The 16,681-nt window shown below is 36.7% G+C and overlaps 1 long non-coding RNA gene across 5 annotated transcripts in view; it reads right to left on the bottom strand.

The window, feature by feature from the left end:
• Positions 1-16,681, bottom strand: part of LOC110345479 (uncharacterized) — a 442,224-nt gene that overhangs the window by 267,135 nt on the left and 158,408 nt on the right. The gene's annotated exons all lie outside the window — the stretch shown is intronic.

The raw sequence follows: 16,681 nt of genomic DNA, 5'->3' as shown, positions 1-16,681 counted from the left end.
AGAACTAATGCCATTATGCTTTAAACTCATCAAGGAAATTGAAAGGGAAGCAAAGCTTCCAAACTCATTCCTGGAAGCAAGTGTTACTTTGATTCCAAAACCAGGGAAAGACCCAAGCCAAAAAGAGAACTACAGACCAATCTCCCTAATGAACACAGATGCAAAAATCCTCAACAAGATACTGGCAAACAGAATACAGAGGGTCATCAAGAAGATCATACACCCTGACCAAGTCAGATTTATCCCAGGGATGCAAGGATGGTTTAACATTCATAAATCAATAAATGTAACATACTATATTAACAGAGTCAAGGACAAAAACCACATGATCATCTCAACAGATGCAGAAAAGACATTTGACAAAATCCAACACCCATTCATGATAAAAACCCTACAGAAAATTGGAATAGAAGGTCTTCATCTCAACCTGATTAAGGTTATCTATGAAAAAACCAACAGCCAACATCATACTAAATGGTCAAAAACAGAAAACTTTCACGCTAAAATCAGGAACAAGACAAGGAAGCCCACTATCACCACTCCTGTTCAATATAGTTCTGGAAACATTAGCCACAGCAATTAGAAAAGAGAAAGAAATAAAATGAATAAAGATAGGAAAGGAAGACGTGAAACTGTCATTATTTGCTGATGATATGATACTTTACATAGAAGACCCAAAAAACTCTACCAAAAGACTTCTAGACTTAATTGACAGATTCAGTAGAGTAACTGGATATAAGGTCAACACTCACAAAACAATAGCTTTCTTTTATACAGATAGCAGACTCATTGAGAGAGAAATTAGGGAAACAATTCTTTTTACAATAGCATCCAAAAAAATGAAATATCTAGGAATCAATCTAACAAAGGAAGCAAAAGACCTCTACACTGAAAACTACAGCACCCTGAAAAAGGAGATCCTTGAGGATATAAGAAAATGGAAAGACATCCCTTGTTCCTGGGTAGGAAGAATCAATATAGTGAAAATGGCCATACTTCCAAAACTACTATCTAGATTCAATGCAATGCCAGTTGAAATTCCAACAATACACTTCACACAGCTAGAGAAAACAATCCAAAAATTCATTTGGAACCAGAAGAGACCTAGAATAGCAAAAACAATTCTAGGCAACAGAAACATGGCTGGGGGTGTGGGTGGTCTCTCTAAAGGGAGACCAGAGACTCCAGAGAGCACCAACCTTTGAAGAAAGAAAAGGAGATAGCCTGGGGGACAAACAGCAGTTTATTCCTCTGACACTGTTTGACAGTCACAAAGGAAAGAAGTAAGGCTTTTATACATATAGGAAAGCAGCTTAGTTATTCTGGCTATTGTCTTTTTGGTTTTAACCTCTGGAGTTAACCAGTGACTTTAAGTGACTCATAAAAGCTACAGGCAAATTTACAAGTCCCTCATTTCCACTCACCAATCCTGTACATCTAAGAGCACACTGCAGCCCTCTTCTTATCAGATGGTATCAAGAAAGCAGGATGGCTTCAACAGAAATCAAGCCCACTGGCCCACCCCAAACATCACAGATGTACGTGGTGAATCATATCTCTTTCACCACCCATAGAGTCACTGGGTTGCAGTCCTCTGACCCCAGACAATGGTTACTAATAAAACTAGGAAAACCTGTTTTTCTCCTGTAAAACTTTTACAACATCTCTTAAAGTTTCCTGGAATTCTTTTAACAAACAGACTTGTGGAAATTCCAAGAAATGACTTCTTAATTTTCTCAGTTAACAAACTTTTTGTGATCAATTCTGAAAACTAGATAACTAAAATCTACAATTTCCTACATGGGGGTATCACAATACCCAACTTGAAGCTATACTACAAAGCTACTGTGATAAAAACAGCATGGTATTGTCAAAGAAACAAACCCAGGGATCAGTGGAATAGATTAGAAGATGCAGAAACAACTTCAGACATACTCAGCCACCTCATCTTTGACAAAGGAGCCAACCATCCTCATTGGAGGAAAGGTAGGCTATTTAATAAATGGTGTTGGAAAAGCTGGATTTCAACCTGTCAGAGATTAATACTAGACCCATATCCATCACCATCCACTAAACTAAGATTGAAGTGCATTAAAGATCTAAATATTAATACAGAAACACTAAACTTGCTGGAAGATAAGTTAGGTAGAACTCTTGAAGATATTGGCATAGGAAAAGACTTTATGAACAAAACTTCAGTAGCAAGGGAACTAGCAGAAAGAATCAACAACTGGGATTTCACCTTATTAAAAACCTTCTGCACTGCAAGAGAAACCACCAACAGAGCCAACAGACAACCCACAATGTGGGAAAAAAATTTTAGCAGCTGTAACTCAGACAAAGGACTACTATCTAGAATATATAAAGAACTGTAAAAAATCAGACCCCCCATATTCAAAGACCCAATTCAAAAATGTGCACCTGAAAGAGAAGCTGAGCCGGTCCCAGCACCTGGAAGTAAGCTCCCGCACCACCGTCCCATGCTCCTAGGGCAGAGAAGTTGAGCCAGTCCCAGCACCCACAAGGAAGCTCCCCTGACACCATCCCAAGCTCCTAGGGCAGAGAAGATGAGCCACACAGGTGCCAGAAGCCCTTCTGTGGAAATGAGAAGACATGTAAAAAAGCTGAAAAAACAGACTTCTGGATCACCTACAGCAACCCCAAAGGGAAATGAGATGGAACAATCTGATACTCAACCACCTAGACTCTCTGAACTGGCAACAAAAGAGGATCTGGGAAAAATGAAATCAGAAATAATTACTCAAATAACAGCAAAGATTTTGCTCATACTGCAAGACATGATTAATAAATCTAGAGAGGACACAGATAAAAAATAGAGGATCTGAGGCACATAATGGAATCCCAACATAGAAAACAAATGGAATCCATAGAACAGATGCAAACAGATTTCCAGGAGACTAAAAACTCCATCGAAAGTCTGTGTAGCAGAATGAACAAATGTGAGGATAGAATTTCAGATATAGAAGAAAAGATTGCAATTAGTGAGAAGGAAAAGAAAAATTGCTTTAAAATTGTAAAGGAACACAAGAAATCAAGCCAGCAGCTGCTAGATGATGCAAAGAAGAATAACATAAGACTGATTAGAGTCAATGAAGAAAGAGGAGAGAGTGCAGGTGACATAAAAAAACTGTTCACAGAAGGGATGGCAGAAAACTTCCCAAGCAGAGGAAAAGAACTTGACATACAGATAAGTGAGTCATATAGGACTCCAGCTAGCCTTGATCAAAAAAAATCTACACATAGACATATAATAGTTAGGATTCCAGAAATCCAACAGAAGAACAAAATTCTACAACCAGTTAGAGAAAACAAACCAATCACATACAAAGGAAAGCCCATCAGAATCACAGCAGACTTCTCAATGCAAACCCTCAAGGCAAGAAGAGCTTGGAGTGATGTATTTCAAGCCCTAAAGGAAAACAGCCTCCAACCCAGATTGATGTACCCTGCAAAACTATCTTTCAATATTGATGGAGAAATAAGATACTTTCATGATAAAGAGCACCTCAGGAACTTCATGAATATCAAACTGGGACTCCAAAGAATTGTAGACAATACCCTAGGAAAAGACAATGAGGATCACAACCCCAGGGAACCCAGCAGAATGAATCCATTAGGCATGACAAATTAAACACAAAGGGAGAGAATCCAACAAAAAGAAAAAGTCATAACAAGGCTTTTAAAACATTTAACTTCATCTCCCTAATGAGTGTATAATTCAATCTTGTTATTGTACTGATTAGTATTTTTCTGATTCCAGAGTTGCACACCTTTCCTTGTGCTATACTGGCTACTTATCATCTTCTTATGTCTACTTTTTAATTGGGTTGTCTATTAATGAGCTCTAAGAATTCTTTATATATTCTGGTCATAAGTTATATTCATTGTAAATATGGTCTTTTTAAGGACTACCTTTCATCTTAATGATGTCATTTAAAGTTCTAAATTTTGATGGAATCTCATTTATCAATTTTTTTCTTTTATACATTATGTCTTTTGTATCTTAGGTAGTTCTTGTGTATCCTGAATTCATTAACATTTTTCCTTATAAATTTCTTCTTAAAGTTTTATACTTTTAGGCTTTCACATTTAGGTTCACAGATCCCTTCAAGTTATTTTCATGTCTGGAAATAAAGGATTGAGGTTAATTTTTTTTTTTTTTGGTACAGGGGATTGAACTCAGGTCCTTAGCTTGCAAAGCAGGTGGTGGAACCACTGAGCTAAATCCCTGACCCAAGGTTAATTTTTTATATACAGATACCAGGTGTTCTAGTGCCGTTTGCTGAAAACACTACCTCTTCCTCAGCTCTTTAATTGAGTTTATATTCTATAAAATGCTAATGTTAAACAATCTTTCAAAACTCAGTGGACCGTATATGTGTGGTTCTATTTCTAGATTCTCTGTTTTATTCAAATGATCTATATGTCTTTCCTTACACCAACACTGCCTTGATTACTGTAGCTTTAGAAGAAGTCTTAAAATTAGGTACTAAACATCTTCCAACACTGTTTTTTTTCTAACTTTTCTAGGCCCTTTGTACTCCTACATAACTTTTAAATTTCAATATCCAATTCTTCATTTATAGCAAGTATACACAGACCTGAATTTATATATATACCTTTTGTTTTCTAATCCTGCTAAATTCAAATACAAGTTCTAGGGGCTCCTAGAGATTTCTTAGTATTTTCTCTGGAGATGATCATTTCAGCTACATATAAACATTTTACTTGTACCTTGCCAGTCCTATCCTAATTGTGTCATTTTATTGCCAGACTATTTTCATGGGGCCTAGGTTTCAAAGTTGAATGGACAGATGAAGAGTAGGCATATCCTCCCGTGTTCCCCACCTTAGGAAGAAAGCATTGTATCTTCTCCATTCGTATAAGGTGTTCTCACTGGAAGTATGGAGTACATGTCTTTAATCTGTTGAGAAGGTTCTGTTCTACTTCTAGTCTCCTAGCTAGCTTTTACCATGAACAGCAGTAGAATTTAGTCCAACACTTTTTCTCCAACTAGCGACAGGATCATATGGCTTTTTCCTTTCCTCTGTTAAAATGATGAATTTTGGGGGTGGATCTTCCAATGCTGAACCAACACTGCCATCCCTATAACAAAACCACTTTCTACATACTGCCAGATCTGACTTCGAATAGTTTGTTTTGTTAAACAAATTTCTATCTATGTTCATACTTTTTTATTCTATTTTTATCCAGTTTTAGGATTAGCACAATGTTGAGTTCCTAAAATGAGGGAAGAAATGTTCCTTTTTTTTCTGCTTTAAATGTTTGATATAATTTATCAGTTAAAATATATAGGAGCCTGATCTTCCCCAAAGAATTAAAAGAATCATACCACAGCAATATATGTGCACCTATGTTTACAGCAGCACAATTTGTAATAGCTAAAGCTTGAAAACAGCCCAAGTACCCATCAACTGGAAACTGGATAAAGAAGATGTGGTTTTTTTATTAAATGGAGTACTACTCAGCCATAAAGAATGAGAAACTAGAGACATTTATAGCTAAATGTATGCATATCGAGGCCATACTCTTAAGTGAAATAAATAGGATACACATGTGTAAATACCGAATAGTTTCTCTAGTGTGAGAAATTGAAAGTGTAAATAAGGATGAAAATGATTAAAATGAATAATTGATAATTTGAAATAAGAACAGGTCCAAGGGTTTTGGGATGGTGGAAGGGAAAGGGGAAAGGGAATAAGGGAAAGAAAAAAATTATGAGAAAAAAAATGGAATCAAACTCTGTGTAGATAGGGAAGGGTGGAGGGAGTGAAGGGTGCACCGGTAATGGGAGAAAAAATAAAAACTAAGATGCATCATGTTCTGGTACAAACACCCAATGATAAATGTAAATGTATTTTATACCTAAAATGTACCAATAAATATATATATTTTTAAAAATGTATATGAGCCTGTTGTTGTCATATAGGTAGGTTTTCAAGCTAGGAATATACTTTCTTTAATAGGTGCTATTCAAATTTTATATTTCCTCCAGAGTTAGTTTCATTAATTTGTCTTCCAAGGTACTTCTTAGAAGTTGTCAAATTTATTTCAAAACAGATTTTTGAAATATGCTTTCTATATTCTTTTAAATTCTGTAAAATCTATGGTAATGTCTCCTAGGTCTTGATATTTTAATTTTAAAAATGTGTAATTGATACTGTGTAATAGGAAGTGAAGGTCTAAAGGAGCAGGGGAAGTGGGAGAGGTAGGGGAAAGGAAAGAAGGGAAAAGAAAAAATATGAGAAAAAGAAAAAAATGGGAACAAAATCTTTGCAAATAGGGAAGGGTGGAGGGGGTGAAGGGAGGGCAGGGGAAGGGGAAAAAAAAAAAAAGAACCAAGATACTCACGTTATGGTACAAGATCTCAATGATATATGTAAATGTATTTTATACCTAAAATGTACCAATAAACTTAATGTGGAAAAAGAAAAAAAGAAAAAAAGAAGAGAAGCTTCTACACAGCAAAGGAAACAATGAACAGAATGAAAAGGCAACCTACAGAATTGGAATTTCTTTTTTTTTGTGTATTGGAAATCAAACTAGGGACCTTGCCCTTTCAAGGCAGGCAGCAGAATCACTGAGCCAAATCCCAAGCCCCAGAATGGGAAATTTTTTGTCAGCTATTCATCAGACAGAGGACTAATATCTAGGATATATAAAGAACTCAAAAAAATGAAACACCCAAACAAAAGACCCAATCAAAAAGTAGGCAACTGAAATTAACAAACAGTTCTCAGAAAAAGTACAAATGACCAATAAATACATGAAAAATGTTCAACATTGCTGACCATTAGAGAAATGCAAATTAAAATAACATTGAGATTTCATCTTACTCTAGCAAGAATGACTATTGTCAAGAAATCAAATAATAACAAATCCTGGCAACGCTGCAGGGAAACAGAAACTCTTCTACATTGTTGATGGGAATGTAAACTAGTACAACCACTGTGGAAATCAATATGGAGATTCCTCAAAAGCCTATAACTACAAATCTATTTGACCCAGCTATTTCCCTTCTAGGTATCTCCCCAAATGAGTTAGACATCATATTGCAGTGATACATACATACCTGTGTTGATAGTAGTACAATTCACAATAGCTAAATCTTGAAGGCAGCCTATATGTCCATCAACAGATGAATGAAGAAAATGTGGCATTTATACACAATGGAGTACTACTCTGCCATTAAGAAGGATAAACATGAGTCATTTTTAGGAAAGTGAATTCACCTTGAGACCATAATATTAAGTGAAATAAATCAGATGTACAAGCTTATCACATGGTTTCTCTTATATAAGAAACCCAAATATAAATAAAGAGAAAAATAAAAGATAGTAGGAAAACAATACTCCAAGCAGCTGGAAAAGGAAAAAAAAAAAAAGCTATTCTAATTTCTGACAAATGTTGACTTTTAACCAAAACTGAACAGAAGAGACAAAAAACATCATTACATATTGGGTTAAGGGAACAACTCACAAGAAGAGATGACAATTGTAAATATTTATGCACTGAACATAGGCACATTCAATTTCATAAAACAAGGACTACTTGACATAAAAAGACAGATAGACACCAAAACTATCATAGTGGAGGACTTCAATAACCCACCCTCACAAATAGACAAGTCAACAAGACAAAAAAAAGAGAGAAACATCAGAGTTAAGCTATACTATAGAAAAAATGGATTTCACAAATGTCTACACAGTGTTTCATCCAACGCCAGTAAACTACACATTCTTCTTAGCAGCTCATGTAACTTTCTCCAAAATAGATCATATTTTAGGCTATAAAGCATGCATCTATAAACACAAAATAACTGAAAAATCTCTTGGATCCTGTCACATCATAATGGAATGGAACTAGAAATTATCAGCAAAAGTAATCACAGAAACTACACAAACACACAGAGATTGAATAATACACTCCTGAACAAAGGGTCACAGGAAAAATCAGGAGAGAAATTTTGAAATTCTTAGAATCAAATGATAATGGTAATGGAGCATATTACAACTGTGGAAGACAAAAAAAGCAATTCTAAGAGGGAAGTCTATAGCTGTGAACAACTACATTAGAAAAACAGCAATCCTAAATGAATAATCTAAGAATGTACCCCAAGATCCTAAAAAAAACAAAAGCAATCCAAGCTTAAAACAAGTAGGAGAGAAATTATAAATTTTACAGCAGAAATCAGTGAAATTAAGACTTTAAAAAAAAATAGAAAGGATCAACAAATCAGAGTGGGCTTTTTGAAAGGGAAATAAGATTGATTAACCATAAGGCAAATGTACCAGAAGTGGGAGAAGCTTCACACCAACATAAATAAAAATGATACAGAAAAATTAGTACAGACACCACTGAAATTCAGAGGATGATTAGAAACTATTTTGAAAACTTATAGTCAAAATAAATTGGAGAACCTGAATGAAATGGATAAATTTCCAGATATATATGACTTACCAAATTTTAACCAAGAAGATATATAAACCAGTAACAGGCAACAAAGGTAATGAAGTAATAAAATTCTATAAACTAAGAAAAGCCCAGAACACAATAGATTCACCAAAATGTTTTTGGTGATTTTTGCCAAAACTTTAGAGAACTAATATTAATACTCCTAAACTTTTTTTTTATTTTTGCCAAAACTTTAGAGAACTAATATTAATACTACTAAACTTTTTCATATAAATGAAAGGAAAGGAATACTTCCAAACTCATTTCATAATGCCAACATTACCATGATATCAAAACCAGATACAGACTCAACAACAACAACAAAAAGGAGGACTATAGGCCAATATCTTTGAGGAACATAGTTGCAAAAAATCCTTAATAGGATACTTGCATAGATACCTCAAAGAACTAGGGCTGGAGGTCCCATTTGAACTAGCTATTCCCCTGCTGGGTATCTTCCCAAAAGAATTAAAAGAATCATACCACAGTGATATATGTGCACCCATGTTTATAGTGGCATAGCTTGTAATAGCTAAAGCTTGGAAACAGCCCAAGTGCCAATCAACTGGAAAATGGATAAAGATGTGGGTTTTTTTATAAAATGGAGTACTATTCAGCCATAAAGAACAAGAAGCTAGAATGGTTTATAGCTAAATGGATGCATAGTGAGGCCATACTCTTAAGTGAAATAAATAAGACACACATGTGTAAATACCAAAGAGTTTCTCTAGTGTGAGAAACTGAAAGTGTAAATAAGGATTAAAAGGATTAATAATGAATAATTGATACTTTGAAATAGGAAAAGGTCCAAAGGGGTAGGGGTGGTGGGAGGGGATGGGGAAAGGAAAGAAGAGAAAGGAAAAATTATGAGAAAAGAAAAAATAAATGGAAATGAAGTCTATGTAAATAGGGAAGGATGGAGGGGGTGAAGGGCTCACAACTAATGGGGGGGAAAAATGAAAACCAAGATACATTATGTACAGGTATAAGCACCCAATGATAAATGTAAATGTATTGTATATCTAAAATGTACCAATAAAAGAATTTAAGGGGAAAAAAATAAGATACTTGCAAACAGAAAGCAACAAATCATTAAAGAGATCATTCACCATGACAAAGTCAGCTTCATCCCAGGGATGCAAGGATGGTTCAATATAAATAAATTAATAAATTTAATATATCACATAAATAGAATTAAAGATAAAAATCACATAGCCATCTCCATAAATGCAGAAAAAGCCTTTGACATAATCCAACAGCCTTTCATGATAAAAATCTTGATGAATCTGGGCACGGTGATGCATGCCTGCAATCCCAGCACTTGGGAAGCTGAAGCAAGAGGATCTCAATGAGTTTGAGCCCAGCCTGGACTACATAGTGAGTTCGAGCCCAGGCTGAACTACATAGTGAAACCCTATCTCAAATAAACAACAAAAAAAAATTTAAATAAATCCTGATGAAAATAGGAATAGAAGGACCTTACCACAAGCTGATAAAAGCCATATATGACAAAACCACAGCCAACATCATACTGAATGGGGAAAAACTGAAAGCCTTTCCTGTAAAATCAGGAACAAGACAAGGGAGTCCACTCTCAGCACTCCTTTTCAATATAGTACTTGAAACCTTAGCCAGAGAAATCAGGAAAAAGAAAGAAATAAAAAAGACATGAATAGAAAAGCAAGAAATCAAGCTATCACTATTTGTAGGCAATATGACCCTATATAGAAGTGCTAGAAAATTCCACAAGAATACTCTTAGAGTTGATAAATTCAGCAAACTGGCAGGGTAAAAATCAGTGCACAAAATTCGATAGTGTTGCTATACACCAAAAATGAACCCACCAAGAAAGAATTCAGGAAAACAATTTCATTTGCTCTAGCTTCAAAAAAGATTAAGTTCTTAGGAATCAACCTAACCAAAGAGGTGAAAGACCTCTATAATGAAAATACAGGATTTTGAAGAAAGAGACTTAACAGGGCATATGAAAATAGAAAGACATCCCCTCTTTCTGGATAAGCAGAATTAATATTGATAAAATAGTCATATTCCCAAAAGTAATATATAGGTGTGATGCAATCCCTGTTAAAATACCAACAATATTCTTCACTGAATTAGAAAAACAATTCTAAAATTTATATGGATCCAGAAGAGACTCAGAATAGCCAAGGCATTTCTGAGCAAAAAGCTCAAAGCAGGAAGCTTCACAATTCCAGGCTTCAAGTTATACTACAAAGATATAGTAACAAAAAACAACATGATATTGCCTCAGTGAAGTAGAACGGAAGACACAGAACCCCAAGTACCCTCAGCCATCTGATCTTTGACAAAGGGGCCAAAAACATACACTGGAGAAAAGACAACCTCCTTGACAAATGGTGCTGAGATAACTGGTCTTCCCACGCGAAACTATGTCCATCTCTCTCATTCTATAATCAAATCAAATCAAAATTGATAAAAGAGGGCCAGGGATTTAGTTCAGTGATTTCGCTGCCTGCTGCGCAGGCACAAGGACCCGAATTCAATCCCCGGTACCAAAAAAAAAAAAAAAAAAATTGATAAAAGACTTAGACATAAAACAGAAACACTGAAACAAATGGAAGATAACTTAGTGGAAACACTTGAAGCTATATGCACAGGCAAGGACTTCTTGAATGCAATTCCACCAGCACAGGAAATAATACCAAGAATGAACATAGGATACAACAAAAAGAAAACAATCACCAGAGTGAAGGGACAACTTGTAGAATAGAAAAAAATGCCAGCTACTCTTCTGATAGAGGGTTAATATCTAGAATATATAAAGAAAACAAATACAGACCCTCAAAAACAAATGACCCAATCAAAAAGAGCAGTAGAAAGATCTTTCTCAAATGGGAAAGAGAGGAAGAGTTAGAAGAAAGAGGGAAGAGAGGAGAAGGAAAGGAGATAAAAAAAGGAATTCAGATGTGTTAGGTAGGTACCAATTCACGTAAGGAATATAAACATTAGGTATTGCAAACATGTACTAATAAAAATTTTTAAACATTAAAAAATTAAATTAAAAAATAAATAAGAGGGCAAATGAACTAAAGAGATGCTTCTCAAAAGAAGAAGCATGAATAAGTAGTCAATAAGTACATGAAAAAATGTTCAACATCTTAAGCCATTAGGAAAATGCAAATCAAAACAATTCTGAGATTGCATCTTACCCCATTTAGAATGGCTATCATCAATCAAGAACCACCCCCCAAATGCTGGCAAGAATGCAGGGATAAAGGAACACTTCTACACTGTTGATGGGAATTCAAGTTAGTACACCTGCTATAGAAATCAGTATGAAGATTCCTCAAAAAACTAAAATAGAAATTTCATTTTACCAAGTCATACCTCCCTGAATATATTCCTGAAAGAGCTAAAGACATCATACTATAATGATTCATGTGTGCCCATGTTTATAGCAGCAGAACTCACAATAGTCAAGCTGTAGAAACAATGTAAATGCCCATCAACAGATAAATGGATGAAGAAAATGTGGTGTATGTGTACACAATAGAATATTACTTGGCCATAAAGAAGAATGAAATTATGTCATTTTCAGGAAAATGGATGAAAGTTTAAATCATAGTTTTAAGTGAAATAAGTCAGATACAGAAAGTCTTATAGTTTCTTGTATGAGAAGCCAGAGAGAGAGAGAGAGAGAGAGAGAGAGAGAGACAGACAGACAGACAGACAGAAAGAAAGAAAGAAAGAAAGAAAGAAAGAAAGAAAGAAAGAAAGAAAGAAAGAAAGAAAGAAAGAGAAAAGTAACCAAAAAGTAAACTTATTGGGGAAGATATGGGGTGTGTGTGAAGGATTGAAAATGATCAAGATATTCTATATATAGCTCCAAATCCCTCAAAATGAATATAACTACAATGTATTACAAATATACATGAAAAAGAGAGAGAAATACTGCTACATAAAAAGACTGATAGGGCTGAGGATATAGAAAGAAATTAAAAATAGAAGGGACTGGAGATGTGGCTCAGTGGTGGAGTGCCTCCAGGTTCAATGCCCAGCACCACTAAAAAAAGGAAAGAGAGAAATAAAAGGGGCTGATGGAGACGTGTATTCATCAGCTTTCCTGTTGCTGAGACACATCACATGACATACACAACTTAAAGTGGAAAGGTTTAATTTTAGCTCACAGTTTCAGGAGATTCAATCCATAGTCAGCAGGCTGGAAAAGCTGCTTAGTTCACAATGTCCAGAAGCAGAGCAGGGGAGCTATGTGAGAGAAAAGAGCCAGGGACCATATATAGTATCCAAGGTCACTCTTCCATGACTCACCAGACATACTCACAAGTGTGCCCTACTAACCTGCTAGGCATTTCTTCCGGTGAAGTTGACATATCAGAATTAACAGTCACAAGAAGCAAAGCATTCCACAGGCCACTGGTCACCTCACTCTAGGAAGCTTCACTTTCCCAAGGGAAGACTCTAGTGTATAGGAAGAAAAGACAGAGACTGCAACCTCTTGCAGCTACTCAGTAACCTATTATCTTTTCCATCTCTGACTTTGATTACTTATACTCAAGATACAGTAAAATAGCAATGTGTTGTAACCTAAATCACTTTACTGAAACTGACAATAAGATAAGCTTCCTTTCATAGCAAAAAGACAAATCATTTATAAAGTCAAGTTATCATATTGCAGCCTGATCAAGATGCCTTTAAATCTATGCATGTGCATTTCTTGCTGAAGGTGTTATTTAATAAGGCCTAAAGTAAAATTGAAAGTGAAAGCGTAGTGAGTTTTATGTTCCTGACTAAAGAGATAAATTTGGTAGTTGTTTCTCAGGTAACTAAACTTTGCTGTATGACTTAGATTTTTATGTATTTAATTTGCCCTTAAACCTAGATTCTGTGTAAAGTTCCATAACTGCTTTAAAATATGAGCTTTATTAGAGATGTGAAAACTGAGAATGCAGTAATATTTTCTTCTTATTAACTCATCACACAATACTAAGGCAAGGAGTGGAGACTTAAAACACCTGGGAACAAATTGGGAAGAGTAAAGGCCAAGTATAGTAACTGTCCATCTTCATAACCCTGAAAATAATTGAGGTTTTACAAAAAAGAACTTGGCTCCTTTATCTTCAAAATTATCTGGTTTTACAGCTAAACAATGTAATACTTCAATTTGAAAAGAAAAAACAAGGTCATCTTCTGTATTAGGATTTTCAGAGGCTTTCTTGCTCACTGGTTGGTTGTGTTGTTATTTTGGGGTTTTTAAAGTTTTGTATTTGTTTTGAGAAGTAAAGGTTTGTTTTTTAAGTCTCATTTAACAAGATATCTTTAGAGCAGGTTGGTAAATAGATGCTACACTTTACCCCTTTTAAGAAGAAGGTCTTAGGAAGCTATAGTCCATTCTTCAGGCTGACCCAAATTCCAGGAAATCAGATTAAATCATCATCAAGCATCATCATTCATTGCTACTTTCCCAAGTAAGATCTGATACATAATCTAGGTAAGTAAATAACTGTACAGTACAGTGCAAAATGTATAAAAAAACATAACAGTGATATAAAATGCTTCAGATCAGAGGAGTTTCACATGATTGACCTAACTAAACAAATGAGCAACTTCAAAGTTAAGTCTATCTGATTTTTGTCCTTAAATTCAACAGGAGCTGAAAATTTTCCTCATTGATAAAATACTGAAAATGATGTCTACTCTATAAGATTAAATTAGAGAAGGGAAGTAGCTAACACATAGTAGGTCCTCTGTAAATGCTAGTCTCCACTGCCCACAGGGCAACATGCTAGAGCACATAGCTCTCCACACTTCACAAAGATGAGGTGACAAGGTCATTTTAGTGTCACTCAGCTTAGAGCTCATGATGCAGTCATGTGCCACTTCTCTGTGCAGCAGTTAGTTGCACCTCCCTGATAAACCTGCCAACAGCCAGGACTGGTGGTGCATACCTGTAATCCCAGCACTCAGTGAGGCTGAGAAGCATGGCAAGTTCAAACCCCAGCCTGGACAACTTAGTGACTTAGCAAGACCCTGTCTTAAAAATTAAAAATTTTTTCAAGGCTGGGGATTAGCTCAATGAAAAGGCCCTGAGTTCAGTTCCAGTACTGTGGGGAGGTGGGGTGAGACCCACATCTGGCTCCTGGTCAGGGAACCAAAGATGTCACATCTGGCAAATGAGCACCACTGCTCTGCTGTCTGAGCACCCCACCAGGATCATAAATTCAGCCTCAATAAAAAAATTAAAGGAACAAAATTTAATGAAAGGAAGATACTTTATTTGTATAGAGGAAAAGGGAGGGAGAAGAAAGGAGAAGATAGCTACTCTAATAAGAAAGAATCAAGGTAGATAGCTCTGGAAAGATGGAGGACCTGTGGGCCCCCTGTTCCCAGCTGCTTTATAGGGTCAGAGAGCCCCTCCACCCAGAACTTGCCATAATTGGATTGGCTTCTAGGTCCCTCTGCTTAATGTCATTTCTTCTGGTGGTCTATGTGCAGCTTCTTTCTGTTTGTTTACTTGTCCTTGATCTACTTTTTAAGGCCTTATCTTCAGAGTGAGCTGCTAATTGGCAAGAGAGTTTCATATTCATGCTTAGCTTAGAGTTAGTAAGGGAGTATATGGGTATCTATTGTACTCTATAATGACCTTAGGGTGAATAATATAGTGACTCTAGAGTGAATACACATGTATATAAGTGCATATGTTAGCACATAGCTGTAAGTACATACAGTCTTAAAGTATGTTTCTTCTGTATTTTATTGAAGGTGGGGGGAGGACTACTGTTTGTGCACTTGGCTTTCTCCCTGTGTCCTGCTTGTGAGCTCTTGTTTTTCTTGGTACAAGTCCCAAGATCATTTGGTAACAGGGCCTGCGTGGCTGAAGGGTTCATGGAGGGAGAAACCACGTGGGAGGTTAAGAAAGTCAGACAAAGAAGACAAAGACTACAGTAAAGTTGATATAGCTGAGGCCAGATGGAAACCCTTTGTCCTGATGAGACAAAAGGCTTGGCTTGCATCCTCAGCACCTTTATTTATAATGTAGATAAGGGAAATGAAAGGCCATGCCTGATTGGAACAGGGAGAATGGCTAGGGTGGACAGGAGATAATGCTTGAGGTTTCTCTGGTGAATAGATGGAAAGAAAGATAGTCCTCTTCTGGCCAGGCCTTGCTCCACCACGCCCTCTTATTGCCTATTCTCCTGCAGAGCCCTTCCTCATCCCAGGGAGGTGAGTTAGGCCTGGCCGTAGTGATCTACAGCGCATCACTCCCAACAGTTTGGTGCCTTTCTTTACCTGATTTTTCTCTTTCTCTACCCAATCCTTGACCTGCTTCCCAGGGGAATCTCTCTAACAAAGTTTGCTTTTAATTCTTTCTGGTCAGGGTTAGCTAGAAAAACCTAATGAGGTTCCTAGTCTATTTATTTCCTGTCTACAGACCCTGACATGAAAAAAAGGAAGAAAGAAAAAAAAAAGAGAAAGGAAGAGAGAGGCCAGGGATTTAGCTCAGTGGGGCCATCTCCTGCCTTGCAAAAGCAAGGTCCCAAGTTGGATCCTCAGTACCAGAAAGAACGAAAGAAAGAAAGAAAGAAAGAAAGAAAGAAAGAAAGAAAGAAAGAAAGAAAGAAAAAAGGAAAGAAGGAAGGAAGGAAAGAAGGGAACTGTCCTCTGCTAGGTGTCAGAAACTGTATCAGAGGAGATCAAACCTCTCAAAAAGTGACTATGGGAATGAAGAGTGAATGAACTGGTGAGGACCTCAGCCTCAAGGAGCTGGGGCTGACGCCCTGCCCCGCCCTGTCCCCACTCAGCCTCTGAACAACAAGCAGAGCCCCTCAAATGCCTGCAGCATCCCTGCCCAGCCCACCCCCAAGCCCAGAGGGGAGGGAGGCCCTCCTGACTGCATAGGTACTTGGTCCCACACTGCCCACACCATAGAGGCACAGGGGGTCATAAAGGCCATTGTCCTGAGCTCCAGAAGATAGGACAGAAGTGAACAACAGAAAGAGGGCCTCTCTCAGGCTTCTTGATGAAAATTGAAGCCCACTGGAAAATTGAAGAGAATCTCTGCAGTAAAGGCACACCAGGCCACCATAGTTGGTAAGTTGGAGGGATCATCACCTCCCATCAGACCCTGGACTATCTTAAGGGGAAGAGCAGCTGGAACCTGCAGTAGAACCTTGCAGAGTTCAAC

Source organism: Heterocephalus glaber, unplaced genomic scaffold (assembly GCF_053883595.1).
Source record: "Heterocephalus glaber isolate CG9 unplaced genomic scaffold, H.glaber_assembly_v1.0 deba00001543, whole genome shotgun sequence".
NCBI classification, from domain to species: Eukaryota; Metazoa; Chordata; class Mammalia; order Rodentia; family Bathyergidae; genus Heterocephalus; species Heterocephalus glaber.
This window is presented reverse-complemented; position numbering and strand designations above follow the sequence as displayed.